This window comes from Cherax quadricarinatus, chromosome 1 (genome assembly GCF_038502225.1).
Source record: "Cherax quadricarinatus isolate ZL_2023a chromosome 1, ASM3850222v1, whole genome shotgun sequence".
Lineage (NCBI taxonomy): Eukaryota > Metazoa > Arthropoda > Malacostraca > Decapoda > Parastacidae > Cherax > Cherax quadricarinatus.
This window is the reverse complement of record NC_091292.1, coordinates 5,752,606-5,762,605: the sequence shown is the minus strand read 5'-3', so window position 1 is coordinate 5,762,605 and position 10,000 is coordinate 5,752,606. Positions and strand designations below refer to the sequence as shown.

At 43.1% G+C, this 10,000-nt stretch overlaps 2 protein-coding genes and 1 non-coding gene across 3 annotated transcripts in view; all 3 read right to left on the bottom strand.

Moving 5' to 3' along the window:
* Window positions 1-10,000, bottom strand: part of Bet5 (blocked early in transport 5) — a 550,922-nt gene that overhangs the window by 259,994 nt on the left and 280,928 nt on the right. The window lies entirely within an intron of this gene.
* LOC128705167 (probable ATP-dependent DNA helicase HFM1) overlaps window positions 1-10,000 on the bottom strand; it is a 163,062-nt gene that overhangs the window by 102,467 nt on the left and 50,595 nt on the right. The gene's annotated exons all lie outside the window — the stretch shown is intronic.
* Window positions 8,867-8,957, bottom strand: TRNAY-GUA (transfer RNA tyrosine (anticodon GUA)). Its single transcript is given in 2 exon segments — window positions 8,867-8,902; window positions 8,921-8,957. It is a non-coding gene; the product is annotated as a tRNA-Tyr (tRNA).

Genomic DNA, 10,000 nt, shown 5'->3' with positions numbered 1-10,000 from the left:
ACAAGTTAAGAAAGCCTAGGGAAAGTATGGATTTGTCAGTTAAAAACAGAGTAGGGGAGTTAGTAGATGGGGAGAGGGAGGTATTAGGTAGATGGCGAGAATATTTTGAGGAACTTTTAAATGTTGAGGAAGAAAGGGAGGCGGTAATTTCATGCACTGGCCAGGGAGGTATACCATCTTTTAGGAGTGAAGAAGAGCAGAATGTAAGTGTGGTGGAGGTACGTGAGGCATTACGTAGAATGAAAGGGGGTAAAGCAGCTGGAACTGATGGGATCATGACAGAAATGTTAAAAGCAGGGGGGGATATAGTGTTGGAGTGGTTGGTACTTTTGTTTAATAAATGTATGAAAGAGGGGAAGGTACCTAGGGATTGGCGGAGAGCATGTATAGTCCCTTTATATAAAGGGAAAGGGGACAAAAGAGACTAAAAATTATAGAGGAATAAGTTTACTGAGTATACCAGGAAAAGTGTACGGTAGGGTTATAATTGAAAGAATTAGAGGTAAGACAGAATGTAGGATTGCGGATGAGCAAGGAGGTTTCAGAGTGGGTAGGGGATGTGTAGATCAAGTGTTTACATTGAAGCATATATGTGAACAGTATTTAGATAAAGGTATCGAAGTTTTTATTGCATTTATGGATTTAGAAAAGGCATAGGATAGAGTGGATAGAGGAGCAATGTGGCAGATGTTGCAAGTATATGGAATAGGTTTTAAGTTACTAAATGCTGTAAAGATCTTTTATGAGGATAGTGAGGCTCAGGTTAGGGTATGTAGAAGAGAGGGAGAATACTTCCCGGTAAAAGTAGGTCTTAGACAGGGATGTGTAATGTCACCATGGTTGTTTAATATATTTATAGATGGGGTTGTAAAAGAAGTAAATGCTAGGGTGTTCGGGAGAGGGGTGGGATTAAATTATGGGGAATCAAATTCAAAATGGGAATTCATACAGTTACTTTTTGCTGATGATACTGTGCTTATGGGAGATTCTAAAGAAAAATTGCAAAGGTTAGTGGATGAGTTTGAGAATGTGTGTAAAGGCAGAAAGTTGAAAGTGAACATAGAAAAGAGTAAGGTGATGAGGGTATCAAATGATTTAGATAAAGAAAAATTGGATATCAAATTGGGGAGGAGTATGGAAGAAGTGAATGTTTTCAGATACTTGGGAGTTGAAGTGTCGGCGGATGGATTTATGAAGGATGAGGTTAATCATAGAATTGATGAGGGAAAAAAGGTGAGTGGTGCGTTGAGGTATATGTGGAGTCAAAAAACGTTATCTATGGAGGCAAAGAAGGGAATGTATGAAAGTATAGTAGTACCAACATTCTTATATGGATGTGAAGCTTGGGTGGTAAATGCAGCAGCGAGGAGACGGTTGGAGGCAGTGGAGATGTCCTGTCTAAGGGCAATGTGTGGTGTAAATATTATGCAGAAAAATCGGAGTGTGGAAATTAGGAGAAGGTGTGGAGTTAATAAAAGCATTAGTCAGAGGGCAGAAGAGGAGTTGTTGAGGTGGTTTGGTCATTTAGAGAGAATGGATCAAAGTAAAATGACATGGAAAGCATATAAATCTATAGGGGAAGGAAAGAGGGGTATGGGTCGTCCTCGAAAGGGTTGGAAAGGAGGTTTTGTGGGAGAGGGACTTGGACTTCCAGCAAGCGTGCATGAGCGTATTAGATAGGAGTGAATGGAGACGAATAATACTTGGGACCTGACGATCTGTTGGAGTGTGAGCAGGGTAATATTTAGTGAAGGGATTCAGGGAAACCGGTTATTTTCATATAGTCGGACTTGAGTCCTGGAAATGGGAAGTACAATGCCTGCACTTTAAAGGAGGGGTTTGGGATATTGGCAGTTTGGAGGGATATGTTGTGTATCTTTATACGTATATGCTTCTAAACTGTTGTATTCTGAGCACCTCTGCAAAAGCAGTGATAATGTGTGAGTGTGGTGAAAGTGTTGAATGATGAAAGTATTTTCTTTTTGGGGATTTTCTTTCTTTTTTGGGTCACCCTGCCTCGGTGGGAGACGACCGACTTGTTGAATATATATATATATATATATATATATATATATATATATATATATATATATATATATATATATATATATATATATATATATATATAAATTATATATATATTATACATATATATATATATAAATTATACATATATATATATATATATATATATATATGTATAATTTATATATATATATATATGTATATATATATATATATATATATATATATATATATATATATATATATATATATATATATATATATATATATATATATATATATATATATATATATATATATATATATATATATATATATATATATATATATATATATATATAATTTATGGTTCAGGGGATTACTGCCTCCGCGGCTTGGTCTCAGACCAATCCTCTAAAACTGGAAATATTACAAGAATAAGAAATATTTAGAAACTCAAAGTCACTGAAGACATAATCACTTAGGAAGAGTTAATAGCCCCTTGTGGAATTACGGCAGTTGCCATACAGTACACAGTTCTTCCAGAAAGCCGGCATGAACATCTCTGTACTTTTGACCAAAACTGAAAAAAAAGTCACTACAACAGCTCACTCAATCAGGAACACAGGAGCACCTCAACCCCATCAAGAACACAGGAGCACCTCAACCCTATCAAGAACACAGGAGCACCTCAACCCCATCAAGAACACAGGAGCACCTCAACCCCATCAAGAACACAGGAGCACCTCAACCCCATCAAGAACACAAGTACACCTCATCCCATCAAGAACACAAGTACACCTCACCTCATCAAGAACACAAGTACACCTCACCTCATCAAGAACACAAGTACACCTCACCCCATCAAGAACACAAGTACACCTCACCTCATCAAGAACACAAGTACACCTCACCCCATCAAGAACACAAGTACACCTCACCCCATCAAGAACACAAGTACACCTCACCCCATCAAGAACACAAGTACACCTCATCCCATCAAGAACACAAGTACACCTCACCCCATCAAGAACACAAGTACACCTCATCCCATCAAGAACACAAGTACACCTCACCTCATCAAGAACACAAGTACACCTCATCCCATCAAGAACACAAGTACACACTCATCCCATCAAGAACACAAGTACAAGAACCAAGTCACCTCACCCATCAAGAACACAAGTACACCTCACCTCATCAAGAACACAAGTACACCTCACCTCATCAAGAACACAAGTACACCTCACCTCATCAAGAACACAAGTACACCTCATCCCGTCAAGAACACAAGTACACCTCACCTCATCAAGAACACCACATCCCATCAAGAACACAAGTACACCGCATCCCGTCAAGAACGCAAGTACACCTCACAAGAACACAAGTACACCTCACCCCATCAAGAACACAAGTACACCTCATCCCATCAAGAACACAAGTACACCTCACCTCATCAAGAACACAAGTACACCTCATCCCATCAAGAACACAAGTACACCTCACCCCATCAAGAACACAAGTACACCTCATCCCATCAAGAACACAAGTACACCTCACCTCATCAAGAACACAAGTACACCTCACCCCATCAAGAACACAAGTACACCTCATCCCATCAAGAACACAAGTACACCTCACCCCATCAAGAACACAAGTACACCTCACCCCATCAAGAACACAAGTACACCTCATCCCATCAAGAACACAAGTACACCTCACCTCATCAAGAACACCTCATCCCATCAAGAACACAAGTACACCTCATCCCGTCAAGAACACAAGTACACCTCATCCCATCAAGAACACAAGTACACCTCATCCCATCAAGAACACAAGTACACCTCATCCCATCAAGAACACAAGTACACCTCATCCCATCAAGAACACAAGTACACCTCATCCCATCAAGAACACAAGTACACCTCACCCCATCAAGAACACAAGTACACCTCATCCCATCAAGAACACAAGTACACCTCATCCCATCAAGAACACAAGTACACCTCATCCCATCAAGAACACAAGTACACCTCATCCCATCAAGAACACAAGTACACCTCATCCCATCAAGAACACAAGTACACCTCATCCCATCAAGAACACAAGTACACCTCACCTCACCTCATCAAGAACACAAGTACACCTCACCTCATCAAGAACACAAGTACACCTCAGCTCATCAAGAACACAAGTACACCTCACCCCATCAAGAACACAAGTACACCTCACCTCATCAAGAACACAAGTACACCTCACCTCATCAAGAACACAAGTACACCTCACCCCATCAAGAACACAAGTACACCTCATCCCGTCTAGAACACAAGTACACCTCATCCCATCAAGAACACAAGTACACCTCATCCCATCAAGAACACAAGTACACCTCACCTCATCAAGAACACCTCATCCCATCAAGAACACAAGTACACCTCACCTCATCAAGAACACAAGTACACCTCACCTCATCAAGAACACAAGTACACCTCATCCCGTCAAGAACACAAGTACACCTCATCCCATCAAGAACACAAGTACACCTCACCTCATCAAGAACACAAGTACACCTCACCTCATCAAGAACACCTCATCCCATCAAGAACACAAGTACACCTCATCCCATCAAGAACACAAGTACACCTCATCCCATCAAGAACACAAGTACACCTCACCTCATCAAGAACACCTCATCCCATCAAGAACACAAGTACACCTCATCCCATCAAGAACACAAGTACACCTCACCTCATCAAGAACACCTCATCCCATCAAGAACACAAGTATACCTCATCCCATCAAGAACACAAGTACACCTCACCTCATCAAGAACACCTCATCCCGTCAAGAACACAAGTACACCTCATCCCATCAAGAACACAAGTACACCTCATCCCGTCAAGAACACAAGTACACCTCACCTCATCAAGAACACAAGTACACCTCATCCCATCAAGAACACAAGTACACCTCATCCCATCAAGAACACAAGTACACCTCATCCCATCAAGAACACAAGAACACCTCACCTCATCAAGAACACCTCACCCCATCAAGAACACAAGTACACCTCACCTCATCAAGAACACAAGTACACCTCATCCCATCAAGAACACAAGTACACCTCATCCCATCAAGAACACAAGTACACCTCATCCCATCAAGAACACAAGTACACCTCATCCCATCAAGAACACAAGTACACCTCATCCCATCAAGAACACAAGTACACCTCATCCCGTCAAGAACACAAGTACACCTCACCTCATCAAGAACACCTCATCCCATCAAGAACACTAGTACACCTCACCTCATCAAGAACACCTCATCCCATCAAGAACACAAGTACACCTCACCTCATCAAGAACACCTCATCCCATCAAGAACACTAGTACACCTCACCTCATCAAGAACACCTCATCCCATCAAGAACACTAGTACACCTCACCTCATCAAGAACACCTCATCCCATCGAGAACACAAGTACACCTCACCTCATCAAGAACACAAGTACACCTCACCTCATCCCATCAAGAACACAAGTACACCTCATCCCATCAAGAACACCTCACCCCATCAAGAACACCTCACCTCATCAAGAACACCTCATCCCATCAAGAACACAAGTACACCTCATCCCATCAAGAACACAAGTACACCTCACCTCATCAAGAACACCTCATCCCATCAAGAACACAAGTACACCTCACCTAATCAAGAACACCTCATCCCATCAAGAACATAAGTACACCTCATTACATCAAGAACACAAGTACACCTCACCTCATCAAGAACACCTCATCCCATCAAGAACACAAGTACACCTCACCCCATCAAGAACACAAGTACACCTCACCTCATCAAGAACACCTCATCCCATCAAGAACACAAGTACACCTCACCTCATCAAGAACACCTCATCCCATCAAGAACACAAGTACACCTCACCTCATCAAGAACACCTCATCCCATCAAGAACACAAGTACACCTCATCCCATCAAGAACACTAGTACACCTCACCTCATCAAGAACACCTCATCCCATCAAGAACACAAGTACACCTCATCAAATCAAGAACACAAGTACACCTCACCCCATCAAGAACACAAGTACACCTCACCCCATCAAGAACACAAGTACACCTCACCTCATCAAGAACACCTCACCCCATCAAGAACATAAGTACACCTCATCCCATCAAGAACACAAGTACACCTCACCTCATCAAGAACACCTCATCCCATCAAGAACACAAGTACACCTCACCTCATCCAGAACACCTCATCCCATCAAGAACACAAGTACACCTCATCCCATCAAGAACACTAGTACACCTCACCTCATCAAGAACACCTCATCCCATCAAGAACACAAGTACACCTCATCCCATCAAGAACACAAGTACACCTCACCTCATCAAGAACACCTCATCCCATCAAGAACACAAGTACACCTCATCCCATCAAGAACACTAGTACACCTCACCTCATCAAGAACACCTCATCCCATCAAGAACACAAGTACACCTCATCCCATCAAGAACACAAGTACACCTCACCTCATCAAGAACACCTCATCCCATCAAGAACATAAGTACACCTCATCCCATCAAGAACACAAGTACACCTCAACGCATCAAGAACACCTCATCCCATCAAGAACACTAGTACACCTCATCCCATCAAGAACACAAGTACACCTCACCTCATCAAGAACACAAGTACACCTCACCTCATCAAGAACACCTCATCCCATCAAGAACACTAGTACACCTCATCCCGTCAAGAACACAAGTACACCTCACCTCATCAAGAACACCTCATCCCATCAAGAACACTAGTACACCTCATTCCGTCAAGAACACAAGTACACCTCACCTCATCAAGAACACAATACACCTCACCTCATCAAGAACACCTCATCCCATCAAGAACACAAGTACACCTCATCCCATCAAGAACACAAGTACACCTCATCCCATCAAGAACACAAGTACACCTCATCCCGTCAAGAACACAAGAACACCTCATCCCATCAAGAACACAAGTACACCTCATCCCATCAAGAACACAAGTACACCTCATCCCATCAAGAACACAAGTACACCTCATCCCGTCAAGAACACAAGTACACCTCACCTCATCAAGAACACAAGTACACCTCATCCCATCAAGAACACAAGTACACCTCACCTCATCAAGAACACCTCATCCCGTCAAGAACACAAGTACACCTCACCTCATCAAGAACACAAGTACACCTCACCTCATCAAGAACATAAGTACACCTCACCTCATCAAGAACACAAGTACACCTCACCTCATCAAGAACACAAGTACACCTCACCTCATCAAGAACACAAGTACACCTCACCTCATCAAGAACACCTCACCCCATCAAGAACACTAGTACACCTCATCCCATCAAGAACACAAGTACACCTCACCTCATCAAGAACACAAGTACACCTCACCTCATCAAGAACACAAGTACACCTCACCTCATCAAGAACACAAGTACACCTCACCTCATCAAGAACACCTCATCCCATCAAGAACACAAGTACACCTCATCCCATCAAGAACACAAGTACACCTCACCTCATCAAGAACACAAGTACACCTCACCTCATCAAGAACACAAGTACACCTCACCTCATCAAGAACACAAGTACACCTCACCCCATCAAGAACACAAGTACACCTCATCCCATCAAGAACACAAGTACACCTCATCCCATCAAGAACACAAGTACACCTCACCTCATCAAGAACATCTCACCCCATCAAGAACACTAGTACACCTCACCTCATAAAGAACACAAGTACACCTCACCCCATCAAGAACACAAGTACACCTCATCCCATCAAGAACACAAGTACACCTCAATCCCATCAAGAACACAAGTACACCTCATCCCATCAAGAACACCTCACCCCATCAAGAACACAAGTACACCTCATCCCATCAAGAACACAAGTACACCTCATCCCATCAAGAACCCCTCACCCCATCAAGAACACAAGTACACCTCATACCATCACGAACACAAGTACACCTCACCTCATCAAGAACACCTCACCCCATCAAGAACACAAGTACACCTCATCCCATCAAGAACAAGTACACCTCATCCCATCAAGAACACCTCACCCCATCAAGAACACAAGTACACCTCACCCCATCAAGAACACAAGTACACCTCATCCCATCAAGAACACCTCACCTCATCAAGAACACAAGTACACCTCACCCCATCAAGAACACAAGTACACCTCACCCCATCAAGAACACAAGTACACCTCACCCCATCAAGAACACAAGTACACCTCACCCCATCAAGAACACAAGTACACCTCATCCCATCAAGAACACCTCACCTCATCAAGAACACAAGTACACCTCACCCCATCAAGAACACAAGTACACCTCACCCCATCAAGAACACAAGTACACCTCACCCCATCAAGAACACAAGTACACCTCACCCCATCAAGAACACAAGTACACCTCATCCCATCAAGAACACAAGTACACCTCACCCCATCAAGAACACAAGTACACCTCATCCCATCAAGAACACAAGTACACCTCACCCCATCAAGAACACAAGTACACCTCACCCCATCAAGAACACAAGTACACCTCACCCCATCAAGAACACAAGTACACCTCATCCCATCAAGAACACAAGTACACCTCATCCCATCAAGAACACAAGTACACCTCACCCCATCAAGAACACAAGTACACCTCACCCCATCAAGAACACAAGTACACCTCACCCCATCAAGAACACAAGTACACCTCACCTCATCATGGCCACAGGAACACCCCAAAATACTGAATAAAAAAGAAATATCCTTCGAACCGGATTCGAACCAGTGACCTATGGATGTCTGTTTCAAGTGCCAACTACAGTCCACCGCTCTACCAACTGAGCTATCGAAGGATTTGGTGGGGGGACCTACCTGTGTGCTCAAGTCATTGTGCAGTATATTTTGTATATTACGTAAGTAAGTTTTTATTTAGGTACAGGTACACATAAATTGTGACATAAATGGTCATACATAGCAGCGTATATGAAGATTACCTAGGATAACCCAAAAAAAAAGAAGAAAAAAAAAGAAAAGTCAGTGACTTATTTTTACTGGGGTCCATTATCTCTCTCTCTCATATATTACCTGGAGTTTACCTGGAGAGAGTTCCGGGGGTCAACGCCCCCGCGGATCGGTCTGTGACCAGGCCTCCTGGTGAATCAGAGCCTGATCAACCAGGCTGTTGCTGCTGGCTGCACGCAAACCAACGTACGAGCCACAGCCCGGCTGGTCAGGAACCGACTTTAGGTGCTTGTCCAGTGCCAGCTTGAAGACTGCCAGGGGTCTGTTGGTAATCCCCCTTATGTATGCTGGGAGGCAGTTGAACAGTCTCGGGCCCCTGACACTTATTGTATGGTCTCTTAACGTGCTAGTGACACCCCTGCTTTTCATTGGGGGGATGTTGCATCGTCTGCCAAGTCTTTTGCTTTCGTAGTGAGTGATCTTCGTGTGCAAGTTCGGTACTAGTCCCTCTAGGATTTTCCAGGTGTATATAATCATGTATCTCTCCCGCCTGCGTTCCAGGGAATACAGGTTCAGGAACCTCAAGCGCTCCCAGTAATTGAGGTGTTTTATCTCCGTTATGCGCGCCGTGAAGGTTCTCTGTACATTTTCTAGGTCAGCAATTTCACCTGCCTTGAAAGGTGCTGTTAGTGTGCAGCAATATTCCAGCCTAGATAGAACAAGTGACCTGAAGAGTGTCATCATGGGCTTGGCCTCCCTAGTTTTGAAGGTTCTCATTATCCATCCTGTCATTTTTCTAGCAGATGCGATTGATACAATGTTATGGTCCTTGAAGGTGAGATCCTCTGACATGATCACTCCCAGGTCTTTGACGTTGGTGTTTCGCTCTATTTTGTGACCAGAATTTGTTTTGTACTCTGATGAAGATTTAATT